Source organism: Sabethes cyaneus, chromosome 2 (genome assembly GCF_943734655.1).
Source record: "Sabethes cyaneus chromosome 2, idSabCyanKW18_F2, whole genome shotgun sequence".
In the NCBI taxonomy this organism is placed as follows: Eukaryota; Metazoa; Arthropoda; class Insecta; order Diptera; family Culicidae; genus Sabethes; species Sabethes cyaneus.
The window spans coordinates 2,146,072-2,160,360 of record NC_071354.1 but is presented as its reverse complement, the minus strand read 5'-3'; positions in this window follow the sequence as shown (position 1 = coordinate 2,160,360).

The following is a 14,289-nucleotide window of genomic DNA, read 5'->3' as shown; positions in this document are numbered from 1 at the left end:
CCTACGGTTGGTTTTTATAAAATGTGTAGCTTCGTGGCTTTTGATTCTTTTAGACCGAATTAGAATTAAAACAACACTTTGCTCTTTGCCAACGTTTTGACGTTTGCCTAAATGCGCATGGGCTACTAGATCGACGAACGTTTGGTTGCACTGCAAGTAAGTTCATGCTTCTCATGGCGCATTTTGCCCCGCTAAGCCGTGTTTGAAAAAAAAGTTTAAATCATTCAAATAAAAACTCAAAATTCGAGAAATTTTACGTTGGCTGCTAAATACCAAGACCATTGTTCATAATAAGAGCAGTTTACAGGTATGTAATATTGTTTATTGGTGGAGTAATATCCTACGAAAAAAGTTGTGAAAGTTGTAAGAAATAAGCCTGAAAATTTATTTTCCGTTTTTCATTTGATTTACCTAATATAAAAGGCTTATATTATCAACACAAGTTTATAACGTAAAATATAAGCGATTGGCACCTTAATTACTGTTTAAAAGTTAGTATTTCGTGAAATATAACATCGGCGCATTTTGCCCCGACTGGGCATTTTACCACCACATAGGTGAATGTGTATGAAATTACCGAAACCACCCAAGGACTCGTGTTGTAAAATCCTGTAATTTGATACTCCATTTGCCATATTTCCAATGAAAATTCCAAATGACCAATTTTGAGTTCCGGTAGAACCGATAACGGATATTCCGAAACGTCCATATCCGCTCAAAATACATCCAAAAGTCCACCCATGAACTCACGTTGAAAAATCCTGATGAAGAATGTTCCGGAATGTGTGACATGAACAAGCGCTCTACAGGATACGATGGGCAAGACACGTTGCTAGAATGGGGGACAACTATCCCGCAAAAAAGGACAAGACGAAAAGGGGCACTGTGAACGAGGCGGCAAGACCAGGTGGAGCGAGATCTGGTGAGCACTGAGTGCCCGCGGAACAGGAGAGCAGCTGCCGTGGACGAAATAGATGGAGAAATTATACTGCGCAGGCCTTGTCGTAACACTTTAGGCCAATTACGTAAGTATTCTGAATATCCAATATCCAAATATCTATATGTTAAGCTGATCGTGTCATAAAAACAAACTTCGATACGACCAAATATGAGTGAAATATTCCGGTAGGCTCATTGTGTAATTAAATATATGGTTCGGTACAATCATAGATGAATTAAATGATTCGGTACGATCATTGTTGAATGAAGTGCATGGTTCGGTACGATCTTTTATAAGTAAAATGATTCGGTGCGATCATTATTAAATGAAGTATATGCTTCGATTGAGCCAATTGTAAAAAAAATAATTCGGTACTATCATTGTTAAATTGACAATGACATCAAGTGTATACATGGAAGAATTCTTGAAGATACGGATTTTGCAGTTCAATCGTAAACACAAATGCAACATTATATTTTGGCCTGTTTTAGCTAGCTGTCATTACTCTAAAGTGATGCTAGAGTGATATGCAACAAATGAACGTGCCAAAAGAGATGAGCCCTCCAAATTGTCCGGAGTCTCGATCTATTGAAAAATTTTAGGCAATTTTTAACAACGAGCTTGATGAAGTGGAGTTACAATCAATAGTGCTAAAGAAACGTGAAGTGGAAAGTGGTTCAAAGTGGAAGAAACATGATTATTTAGTCGCATTCTGTTAAGAAAAGAATTCGAGATTTTATCAGAACCAGATAAATACAACGCTGCAATATTATGAAACTCAATACTGGATAAAAAATACTGCAATCCAGCCATTTATGTTTTTTTTGCGACACTCCAGTCCCGAATTATTAGGTTGTTCTATGCGTCCAGATTATCTTCGGGTCAGCCTTTAGTACTAGCTGGCAGCGCTGACTCTCGGTTCGGTTCCAGCTCGCGAGCGTCGTTCTGTTCATCTGCCAACGCGCAAAGTGTCACTCAATTAAATCGGTTGTGGTTTTAATTAAAAACTTTTGCTTCACCCGCATTCCGTTGCTACGCTTCCTTCGGGACGCTTACTGAGGGGAGTTTTCCATTTTTTGCAATTAGTATGGTGGAAATATCTTCATTTGTATTAACTGCTATTGTTTGCAGTTATCACAAAAAGTGAATGCCTTTTCGTTTCGCAAACAACAGTCGATGAAATTGTGCCACAATTGCGTATAATTTGAGCTCATGATGAAAATGAACTGACAAGTGCTGGTTTGATTGGTATTGGGTTTGCTTGGGGAATAACCCGGTGTTATTTCTATTTCGATTATTTAGTTTTGTTTAACCGGAGTGTGGAATATTTATATTTTATTTCTGTTTATATATTTTATGATTCTTTATTTCAAGGGCTTTTATTTAAGTGAAAATGCGCGAGACTTAAAATTCGACCAATTTTATTGGTTTTTCTACCACCTCATTAGGCCATTACAAATATTTTATAAAGTTTTTGTCCTTCCGGTGTTCGGCCACTGAAGGGGGGGCGAAAAAAAAACAAAGTGAATTTTTTAATCAAGCAAAAAAAACATGGATTTTAAGAATTTTTATTTAAGGTTTAAACGTGAAAACCGAATCTATTCTTGCTTATAATATATACGTTATTATTTTCTATGCAAAAATATACGAAAAAAGACAAAAACGAAGGAAAATTTCTTTGGACGATTTTCGGAAATTCCATTGTTTGAATTTCCATTTCTGTTTCGTGCTAGAAGCGTGAATTCAACTCGGAGACTCATTTTTCGAGTTTTTCTGACTGTAGAGCCCACAGACAATTGATTTAATAAAAAAAAATTTGACTCATATCCTGCAAATTATTTTTTTGCCCCCCGATTTTTTAAGCCAATTTCCAAGGGGGGGGTGACAAAAACTTTAAATAGGATTTGCAATGGCCTTATTGGACTTCATCTTAACCAGCTCGAGAACTTCCAAATATTGCCAAACCAAAAATAGCACTTTTCATTGGAAAAATCACCATTAAAACTGCGGTTCAATTCTGGCCCAACTCCCGATTGTTTTCCCTGTAGAGGAACGAAAATCACCAGACCGTTAATAAGCAACGACCAATCATCGTGAAGCCATTTTCCGGCAAATTGAACTAAATGACAATAAATTTTGACAAATGAACAGACCCGAAGCGGCCCTCCGTTTGCCAGGCGCCGTCTGAGTGAAGTTCTCTTATCGAACGAATGAGAAAACAGCGAAGAAAAATGCAGTCTCACGTTCCTTGCAGTCGCCGCCACGCCGTTGCTGCACTCGTGATATCAACACGTAGCAACACAAAGAGACATAAATATAAAGGATCCTTTGCGATAAAAATTATCTCCTTCATAGAGCATCTAGTCCGATGCAGCCAAACTCCAGCCAACATTTACGAGGCAACTTACTTTCTCAGTTTCATCTTGTTTCCAACTGTCTCTGGCTTGTGTCCTCTTTGCCTTCCGCCTTACCCCCGGTGGGTTGACTAGGGACATCGGTTAGCTATTTGTTTTTCCCGCATTGTTTCACTTGCGGACCTCGTGCCGTTCGGAAATCGAAAAACTGCCCTTCCGAGTGAATGAATGTTTCCCAGGCGGCCGGTCAGAGATGTAAACGGAGTCGTTCAAAGGAAAAAGATTAATTAAAACTTGATTAAGCCAGCACACTTTGGCGCTACAAAGGGATAATGAGCAGGATCAATTTCGTTTGAAAAGGAACGAGTTTTTTCTTCGTTGTTTCAAGAAAGTACAGAACAGACAGACCGGACGGACAGCTGTGAATGTGGTGCGCGTAGGGGGCAGTTGAATTTTTTTTTGTAAGCCCCAAAGAGTTTATGTACGCAGTTTGGTTGCCTAGCCTAGGACTCACCGGATGAAGGGTTTAAATTAAGAGAAACAAAAAAGTGTGAAGAAAGTTATTGCTTACCAACTGCGTTCGTCGCCTATCGGATATGCGTTGCGTTTGATCACAAGCGGCGTTTTAAAAAAATGACCAGATAAAGAATAAAATGTGCCTCTAAGTCACTTTGTACAGATCGGCTCTCTAAATGTCATTGTCAACATGGTGTCAGCTGTCTGATGAACAGTTGTCCTCTCCTAGTGTGCCTATTAACCAAAGGCCTGTGGAGAGTGCGACAAACATTCAGTGCCGACTTCGAAAGCGATATCGGGAAAATGCACTTTTAATAGTTTAATTTATTTACGTTTCCCTTGCTCTTTCCCTGCGTTGATGTGCCCTATGGAAGAAGATCGTTCCCTTTGCGCTCGTCAAAGGCGTGGGCTGTCAAATAAAAAGAAACAATGTGATTAGCTGGGATGACAAAACCGGTCCGAGATGCATCGAATTGAGCTGTTTCGTCCCGTGTTATCGGCGGGTGGTGGAACGTAATTGTGTAGAAATCCCAAAACCGATCACGTTGCGAGTGATCCCCCTAAGAGTTCAACCGATCCGATGTTCCAATCATTGGAAGGTAAAATTTCCGTTCCATTGAAGTTATAATTTCAGTGGCGTGCTTTGCCATTCGTACAGATATGTCACTGTTTCCTAGAACGGTAAATATTTTCCAAGCAATTCACATTTGTTTATGTTTTTATTTGTCTAGTCCACGTTTTACGACGGCACGGTTATATCTCTCGCTCACACCTGTAGGTACCGCTGTTGTTAGTCGTAGGTATGTCGTTGCCAGCAGCATCAAATGATCTCGCTTGATTGGTCCCAGTGTGAGACGAGCGCGTTTCGGCTCGTATCATAGCAGGCAAAACGCTGTAACCTTCGTGCCGCGATGCGCTCCGCTCCGACTGGTTCCGTTCGCACCTGACCGAACCCGGCTTGAACTTTTGTGGAGCACACCGGTGCGGTGCGGTCTTCTGTCCTGGGCCGAATGATGCAGGATCGGAACATTTGAAGTTGCAAAGCTCTGGACGGATGATGGCGAGAATCGTAAAGGGCAGTAAATTTTAATGTATGACACTTATATGACAATTGAAGCGCCAGACATATAAACATTACGTAAGCTCGGATGGCTGCGTGACGACAGTGGGCGATAATGTTTGGAACGAAATTCTAACAAATGAAATAGAATTCCCACGTGAGAATGAAACAAAATATTAAAGAGAAAAACGGAAAGCCGACGTGGTTTACGCGATATGATGGTGATTACGTTTAAAGTCACCGTAACGTGTAAAACAATTATTCATTTTATGGTTTTGTTCGCATTGCAGGCTCATCTTAAACAGCAACAATCTATACAATTTGTTTTTGTTTGTAAATCAATATTAAGATTTCATTTCATTCAACAAAACGGAACTAGAACTATTGAAACTTACAACAGATTTATTAACATGAACATGTAAAAAGCGTTTTTTCCTACCGTAACATTGCATCAGTTCTCACTGCACTCTGCATGCGTATGTCGTACCATTTAATGCAGGGCCTCGGAAACCGTTGAAAACTTCGCTGAGGTTCGTCTGCGGAGACAGGACAAGTGAACCGACGCAAAGTGGAACGTAGGGAAATATTTGGAACGGCCATAAAAAAACCACCAGCAACAAAAGTGATAATAAAAAACGCATTTGAATTTTTCTATGGTAATATTTTTACCCACCGCACTCCCGGCAACGTCCGTTCCATCGAACTGCAGTTGGGCCTAATAAATTTTTCACGTTTCAGTTTCTCAAGAGTGGTCTTTTATTGTACACTTTTGACTATTGGATGGCTGGCTAACAACAAAGTGATAGAGATATTGTTCAAATTGTGAATGAGTCAGTTTGCCATGTTGCAGCCGCCGTCGCGTCTTCACTGCCCGCCATCGTCGTTTTTGGCGTTGTTGGACCTCTCGTTTAGCGTTGTGCCGGAAAATGCGATTGATAAGTGGAGGGCTGAGAAGTGGATTTGTTTGCGCCCATCGGCCGGGCGGCGGTCCTGCAATTAGCTGCATGTGAATTGGTGTTTCCTTTTAGCAGATGGCCTGTGAGATGGTGTGTGAGTTTGACTGTTTGTTTGGAACTTTGCATTGACATAAAAATTTTAGTTGATATGGAACTTTGCATTGACTGCTCATGTCATACTTACGAAAGAGCATTATTTACTCTGCACTATTTGAATCTTGTACAACCCATAAAATGTAGATTCCGGACACTGCACACAAAATATTTGATATACACTAACGCACTCCGACTATGGTGTATTTTGCCATGACTGTTTCTATATAACGTATAGTGAGCAACCGCTCAAGAGCAATCAAGAGCAATATACTTTTGCGATAACTTTAGCTTTTGCATTTAAATAGCTTTTTCATCAAATGGCTGCTCGATTTTTCTAGGCCAGAGCATAGTTTTTTAAGATCAAAATTTGTATCCCGGTGTGCCACTAACTCTCATGGGCAGCTAACTGTTCACGAGCTGTTTGCCTCATGAGTGGGCTATGTAGAACGCCGCTGCGAGGCTGTACTTTTGAGAGTGTGTAGGTAGCAGAATGTTTGCACCACGCAACGGCGGCTGTTTGTCGTACGCTTGCCTCAGTGGTGTAAGCATTGGGTGTCAAGCTTCTCACACTCGGCCGCGTGAGAGTAGGCATAATTTGCTTCTCGCACGATTTGCAACATTCGATGAATCTGCAAATTGAATTCCCGGAATTTATCACAAAATGTTTTGGCTATGCCTGTTTCTAAATAACGCATATTGAGCAACCGCTTAAGAGCAAGAAAGTGCAACGTACTTTAACTTTTGCATATAAATAGATCTTTCATCATACGGTAATCTGATTTTTATAGGCCAAAGCATAGTTTTAAACGATCGATGATGTGGGGTCCTGTTTTGTTTTGAGTACGCCAATGGTGACAAAACTAACAAAAACGTGAGAAATTCATCACTATCGATGTTGACATTAATATTAATATTTATCCTGAGTGGTAAAACTAGGTCATACAGTTTGGTTCGTTTGTCCAAAAATAAATCTAATATGATTTAATATACAACCTGAAGCATTCACTAGAAACGCAAGGCGTGGGACACGTTCGCCTATAGCTCGTGTTAAGCCTGCGGCTCAAGCACAGCAGACCCATCGCAAATCCCAAGCCGGATTTCCTGTGCTGAAATGTTTCCAACCATCATTCGTCACCCGGTGAAAGCGAACAGCGGAGCAGTAACGAATTTTATTTCCTCTTATCAACGCTCGACGAGTGACACGACAAGATCTTGAAACAATAAAACATGCTCATCAATATCGTAGCGCAGGCGGCCTCCGTCAAGATGCCCACAAACAACGGAAGCAATCGGTCCGAAATTACCTCAGCTGTCGGCAGCTGTACGGACCAGGAACGCAGACACGATAGCGGAAGATATCATTTTTTAGTATTCTCTTACAGGAGACTAACAAACGCTAAGCCAGGACGAATGAATGGGTCGTTTTTACCGCCCTTCCCCGTTGGTCGGGCTGGCCCGCTTGTCGCTATACCCATTTGCTGGCGATGAGTCTGAGTGGGTCGAATAAAAATGAAAACGATGACAAATCATCAGAATGCCCCGCGCGGATGGTAGCTACGAATGGGGCAGTCATACTTGTTACTTCTCACTGTAGGGTCCTCCAGAAGATATGGGCAGCGTCTCGCGACGGGAAAAATCAATAACGACCGGTTTTATTGCCTCTCTGTTCAAAGTGGCTGCTTATCAGTGCGGCAATCGTCGGCTCGAAAGTGAATTCGAACCAAAAGGGACTTCAGTTTTTTTTTGGCATTCGAAACGCGTGTGTCATTTTTCATATTTCCCTGCGATTCACGTGCAATTTTTTCCCAGTCTTGGCTGAAACCGAGCATCCCGCCAAGGCCACGTTCAGCCGCGAGAAAAAAAGTAAAAACTTTTATTTACCCTAACCTTGTCGGAGGCGGCGACTTCGGGGTGGAAAAATAAATAGTGGAAAATTATTCTGGCCACGTTCTCACTGATGGAAAACTGGATCGTTCCATTTGATGTCCTCTCCCGGTGGGATCGGTTTCCTCCAGCTCCGATTTCTGGCGGAAATGTTCTTTGTTGCGTCTGAGAAAAGTGGTTTCCTACATGAGTTTTATGTTCTTGAAAATATGAACGACAACAGCAGATGGGAAAAGTGCTAGCATAAACTCAACAATGCAGAATTAAAAATAACTTGGTAAATAGCATAAATAGCACTACAGTCGATATCGGGTAAGTGATTTCAACAAAGGAAAATTATTTGTAGAAGTTTTTCAGAAAAGAAATGCACCCACGACTGGCCGAGATTGAGGAAATGTAAATGTTTGGTTGCCTTTAAAGAAGTATACATAAAACATCATAGACGGCTTCAGAATTCAAGAGACCTCCCGTGGGACGACCGGTCTTCCGGTTGACGCTATTCGTTTCACCGGCTGAAACTGTTGGTTAGCGACGTTCGACAGCAAATTAAATTAAAGCAAGAAGGTTCCGAAAAGAATGGTCGAAGATCTTGCCGCCATAAAAGGATTATTGTCCGTAAGTACGTGTTACCCAATGATGTTTTATTGCGATGTTCGAAGAAAAACGACTCTACGTGTAAGCAATTGGAAACGACAGGGACGACCAGGCAGCCGAATAGCTAGACAGGGAAAAAATCAGGACACAATAAATGCGATAAAAATCGTAAATCTTTGAACAACCCCTTTTGCGAAGCGATTTCCGGCCTGAAGCGCAAGCTGACGAAGAATCGTCGACAAACGAAGAACAAGGAAGCGATGAGGAAGCGGCGGAAATCCAATATCGACAACCACGACCAGTCACTTGTTCACGCGTTGATTTCTTCTGCCTGGAAGCTTACACTTGTGCGCGTGTTTTCGGTGTATCCTCTTGGTGTCCTTTGGTAGGTATCGGCTAGAAGAAATAAGGAATAGGCGAGAGGGTGGAAAAGGATTGTAATGTACCGCTTGGAGTAAAGCAGTATTAATTCCCAGAAATTGTAAGAGACACCCGAAACCGATTGCCCCGCGCGCGAAGAGTAGGTGAGGGTGCCCGAGCTGAGAAAATCGATTCGGCTTCCGGTTCCAATAAACTGATGCCACAATGGGGAGTAGATAAAAGTCACCTTTTGTGATTTGTTGCTCCGGTTTTCGACGTCTGCTTGTTTGGCTTGTTTCGATTTGCGGGCAATCAGGGTAAGTGAGCGGTTGGCAGTGTGACAGGAAATTGGAAGTAACAACGGGGAAAATCGATTCGGAATTTCGGTTACAAGTTTTGATTTTGTTTTTTTTTTTTTTGGAAGCCGAGAACATTAACGCTTAGCAGGATTGTTCGAAAAAAGTCTCTGAAGGCATAACTCATCGAAGTTATTTGTTATCGTCGTGATTTTGTTTCATGGCCGAAGGAACGAAAAAATATATTCAATTTTGCTTTCCCAGAAATATATGGTAGGGACATTCATTTTAAATTCGATTGATTTTTGTGGTTGGACAATAACAATTAGTAGTAGCAGTTTGACACCGAAATATAAATGTTATGCATTATTTCGTATTCCCATGATTATTTTGAGTAATTCTATAGTTTCGTGTAAAGGTAATAATTTTTGTTTGATGTTAATCGTCAATTTTATTTTACTTCTTATTAGTTAGGCCATTGCAAATCATTTTCAGTTCTTGTCACACCGCCCTCCCCACCTCCCCTCCTTGGAAATTAGCTTGAAAAATCCGGGGGCAAAAAAATAATTTGTAGGATATGAGTTAATTTTTTAATAAATTAACGAAATAAAAATGGAAGTTCAAACAGTGAAATTTTCGAAACTCGACCAAAAAAAAATTTCTTTCGTTTTTGTCTTTTTGTTTGTAGATTATTGCATGAAAAATAACAACGTATTTATTTAAAGCAAGAATAGATTTGGTTTTCACGTTTAAACTTTAAGTAAAAATGCCTAAAATCCATATTTTTTTTGCTCGATTAAAAAATTCTCTTTGTTTTTTTTCGTCACCCCCTTCAGTGGCCCAACATCGGAGGGACAAAAACTTTTTTAAATATTTGTAATGGCCTTAGTAGATATATTATTCTCGCTATGATTTTAGTTGTTGTTGAAATTTTGTAAATTTTAGTTTATAACTTGTAAGCATCAAATGATTAAGATTAAAATTTATTTTTTTTAGCTTCTTCTTCAGCTAAACTATAAAATTTCGTTCTCAAAGTGCCATTTAATAGTACACCTTGTGAATCTATCAAGAAAACTACATAATTGAGCGTTCAAACTTAACCTGAGACGTTACTTGACTGCCAAATATAGAATCCAAAAATACGTTGTTCCTTTTTTTCTGTCACAAAACAAAACTTCCCTGTTCCACTGCACGTATTCGCTAAATATTTCGTACCTGACAAGCGGCACCGTTCTCATTAGTAACACCCTCGAGGATACTGCACTTTCCAGCGGTTGTCCAAATTGATCCTCTTCTGGGTGGATCCATTATTTTCCAGTCATGCCACTATTTCACACCTTCCTTCTGAATACAATGCACTTGGCAGTAACGGCAGCGCGGCGGCACCGACAGCGGCGTCGCCTTGATGATACTTGAAGGGCTTCCTATTGAGCTTTTATTTTCCGTTTCCTGTCGGCTTTTCGCTCGGCGTTTTTTCATAAGCGCGAAAGGAAGTGCAGAAAAACGTGCTTTTGTTAATAATCTTGCCACTTATCTGCCTCTTGTTTGCATGCTGGCAAATACCTGTACCATCTAACACTTACTGTTGCCAGCTATGGAGAGTACGTGTGGCGTCGAGGATTGGCACCTCTTTGTAAAGTGCAACAAAGCTGTGAGAAGGTGGCAAATTTTTTCAAATGATTTACACCGCCACTAGCGCTTATCGGTTAGAAGATATCACCAATTTCGGTTTTTCTCCACCGCACCGTGTCAAGATACTTCGCATTATTTTGAGCAGCTTTCCTCCTTACGTGTCGATTCACGACATTATTATAAACAGATTGCTATCGGCCGTTCGCAGTCGACAGAGATCGTAAGAAGCAGCGCGTAACTTACGCTTGATAACATCGCTTCAGACTTCAGAGACCTTCGGGCGCTGCCTGTTGAGGAGCATTGGAAAGTTTGGATCCAATTATCGGAGGTTACGCTTTCGCTGTGCAGTTTGCAATCACGCACTGTTCCCAAAAAACAAGAGACAAATTCTTCACCAAAGAGCCTGCGGGGATGTTTTGCCGCTTCGACGTGTGTTGCGAAAGAAGATGCTTCGAATTCAGTAGGATGGAAGACAATTTCTTCGGTAACTCACTTCAGCGCCTTTGGAAGTCAAGTGAGAAACAAAGTGTCCGGTAATTGGCCTCACGGTAATGGGTTTTCGCTACCTGGCATGAAAGTTTACAATCTTCGATCGGAATTAATAGTATGGGAAGATGATAGGCATTCAGTGACGCTGTTATAATGGCGAAAATCTGTGCCTGCAGCCATTATCTGCTAATGGCTCAAATATGAAATAAAGAAAAATAAATTTCTTAATGCAGCAGTTCAATTTCAACTGCACTTCAAAAGCAAAGCGTTTCAATTAAGCTACTCAAAGTCCGACTCAGACCAACCGAACAGTTGCTTCCGCCATTCAAACTGGCAGGTGACGTCCTTCGCGCTTTTCGGCTGACTTAGCGCCCATCACCAAAATCCGGTTCTGTTCTGCAACGAGTGTAACAAAGAATACACTCCAATATTCTGTCATAAGCTTACGGATTGTTAGCGTGTTTGCTGTTTTTTTCCGCACCATGTTGCGCTTCCACTGGCCGTCAATCAGCTGGCGGCTGCCGGAAGTAAACCACTTTGGTAGGCTTCGTGTGAGGGTTATTTCTTCGTGCCCTGTTCGATGCGGCAACATCCGGATTTAGGACACGGACACTGATTTCATCAGAGCGCCAAGTGAGTGCATTAAATAATTGAAATCGCATTGAGCGGCTTCCGACAGCCAATGCTGCCGGCAAGATGTATATACCTATGCGACTGGATAAACCTGGCAAGCCTTATTGGGATCACATTTCAATTAAAGTTTCAGCTAAACTACTGCTGATTCTACGGGAAGGATCAAAAGCGAGTCAAGTTTTCGCCAAGGATACGGAGACGGTCAGAGGTCCGCAAACGGGGGCAGGAAATTAAATTTCCAGTTTTATTTTCCCGCCAAGCTTGTTAGTTGGTGTACAGCTTTTAATCCCGGCGGCGGCCGGTTCAGTAGCTTTGAAGTTACGCTTTCCTGAATAACTTCATTTGGTCGCCGAGAACACGCCAACCATACTGGCGGGCACTTTTCGCTAAGTAACTCGCAAATGTCCAACCGATCCAATTTGCCCGTATCATCAAAGTTTGACGTTGGCAATTTTCCGCACCTTTGCCGGGTGAACTTTTACATCCAGTAAGCAATTAAACTGTCGAATGGGGGCGTTCGTAGTCCATAAAAGAGCCCTGATGCATGCACTAGGGTAGGTCAGGTCTTGTGGTAGTAAGATTGAAAATGGATTACACACTTGCTAGGATATCACCTTACAAAAGAACACGTTCTGAACACGTATATTATAACAGGCATCTTTCTATTTTATATCTTCCGCAAACTAATTGTTCTACATTCAACCCACCCTAACACGTATGTGAACGCGGTTTAGTGGAAAACTTTTGCCCAACGGTTGCGGGACACTAGAATGCACAAATGTGAACCGGTTGGTGCAGAAATGCTACCACGAAAGAATGAGAATCACGTCCACCCACTCAAGCCATCATACTTGGCCGCACGTACCCTACGTCTGTGCGTTATTTTTGTGAAATAAAAGTAAAACATGCTGCAGGAAATTAAAACTCTAGTTCGGTACCTTTTAAGATTTTCAGGTTATAGTTTTCCGTTTCCTATCAGCAATACCATGGTCAAAGCGTTTATAGCAGTCTTTAATTTTGCCGCTCTTTTCCACAAATGGGTTAGAGTAAATGATCGTTTACATTTTTTTCGGAACCAATATTTTAGCAAGAACAATAATTCTGCTTTAATTTGGGGTACTGACGGTTTTCAAGTTTTATGAATTTAGGGATTTCCGGAAGCTGCCGGACTATATCAGCGACGTTCAAAGTCGCTAATTTGACAGCTGGTCATTGCAGAGCTCCCGTTGATGCCTGCACCATCATAACCTCGACAACCTACCAACGTAGTTCCTAGACGACCCACCGATCGTCACTAAATCACCAAATACCATTTATAACAACTAGTGGGCAGATATTCCATCACCAATTGTTTCCAGTTGCTTTCGAGCACAGATCGACTCTCTACAGATGCCATAAGAAGCTTTGTAACCTCGGAAGAACTGCACAGTAAGAAATGATAGTCGCCAGTGTTTCTCGATAAATCGACTCAAATGGCAAAAGGTGATAGGGCTGCAACTTTCTCAAAAATTATCCCAATCGTTGTCCTTGGCCTTACATGCACACCACACCCATATTGATTTCGTGCCCATTTCTCCGTTCGAATTTTTCCTTGAGTTCCCGACATGTGTCCTGGAAACGTGCCGTTGTCCGTGTATTTGTTAATATGGGGTCAATCCCGGTGTAGTGGTTAGGATTCACGCCACTCACGCCGAGGACCCGGGTTCGAATCCCAACCCCGTAGAAAGTCACGAATGACCCAAGTGTTAAAGTAAATATCATCAAAAAAAAAAAAAAACAATTGTTAATAAAACACAACCATGGCCCAGTTGGACAGGGTAACCTACCGTTTGGCCGATCCTAACATAGACTGATCCGAAACAGTCGAGCCCTATATAGGTAAATACAGAGTGTTCAATAAGTTCTAACACAATTTAAAAATGTGTTTAACAACTGAAAATACAAGATATTCTTTTCTGAGTTATTGAGAACCTTTACGACATATTTGGCGGGCCGCAAAATCTTATCGAGAAAATCAGGCAAATTTTCCCGACACCACGATTGGACGATATTCGCCGTGTGGGTCGGGACGCCGTTCTGTTGAAAGGCGTAATGATCTTTTCCGTAGAGGTCATGAAGTGTCGGGGACACAACCTTCTCCAGGACCTCGGTCTAGTACGCGGCGTTGATTTTTACATTTTTCTCGATAAACACCAGTGAAAGCTTCCCACGCTTGGATGCGACCCCCCAAACCATCACCGACGCGACGCTTGGGAACTGCGGGATGTTTATGTGGGACGGGGGGATGCTGGTCAACGTCGGCGCCCACAGCCGATCATTTTGGACATTGCGCGGCTGTTGCAAGATGAAGAGTTTCTCATCAGAAAACACGAACTCCGCGAAAGTATCAGTTTTGCTCTGTCCAGCCTCTTCTTCGTTGTAGCCTACGTTACCCGGTGAACCTTGTGTTTTTTGTACGGTCGCCATGATGGTGTAGCCA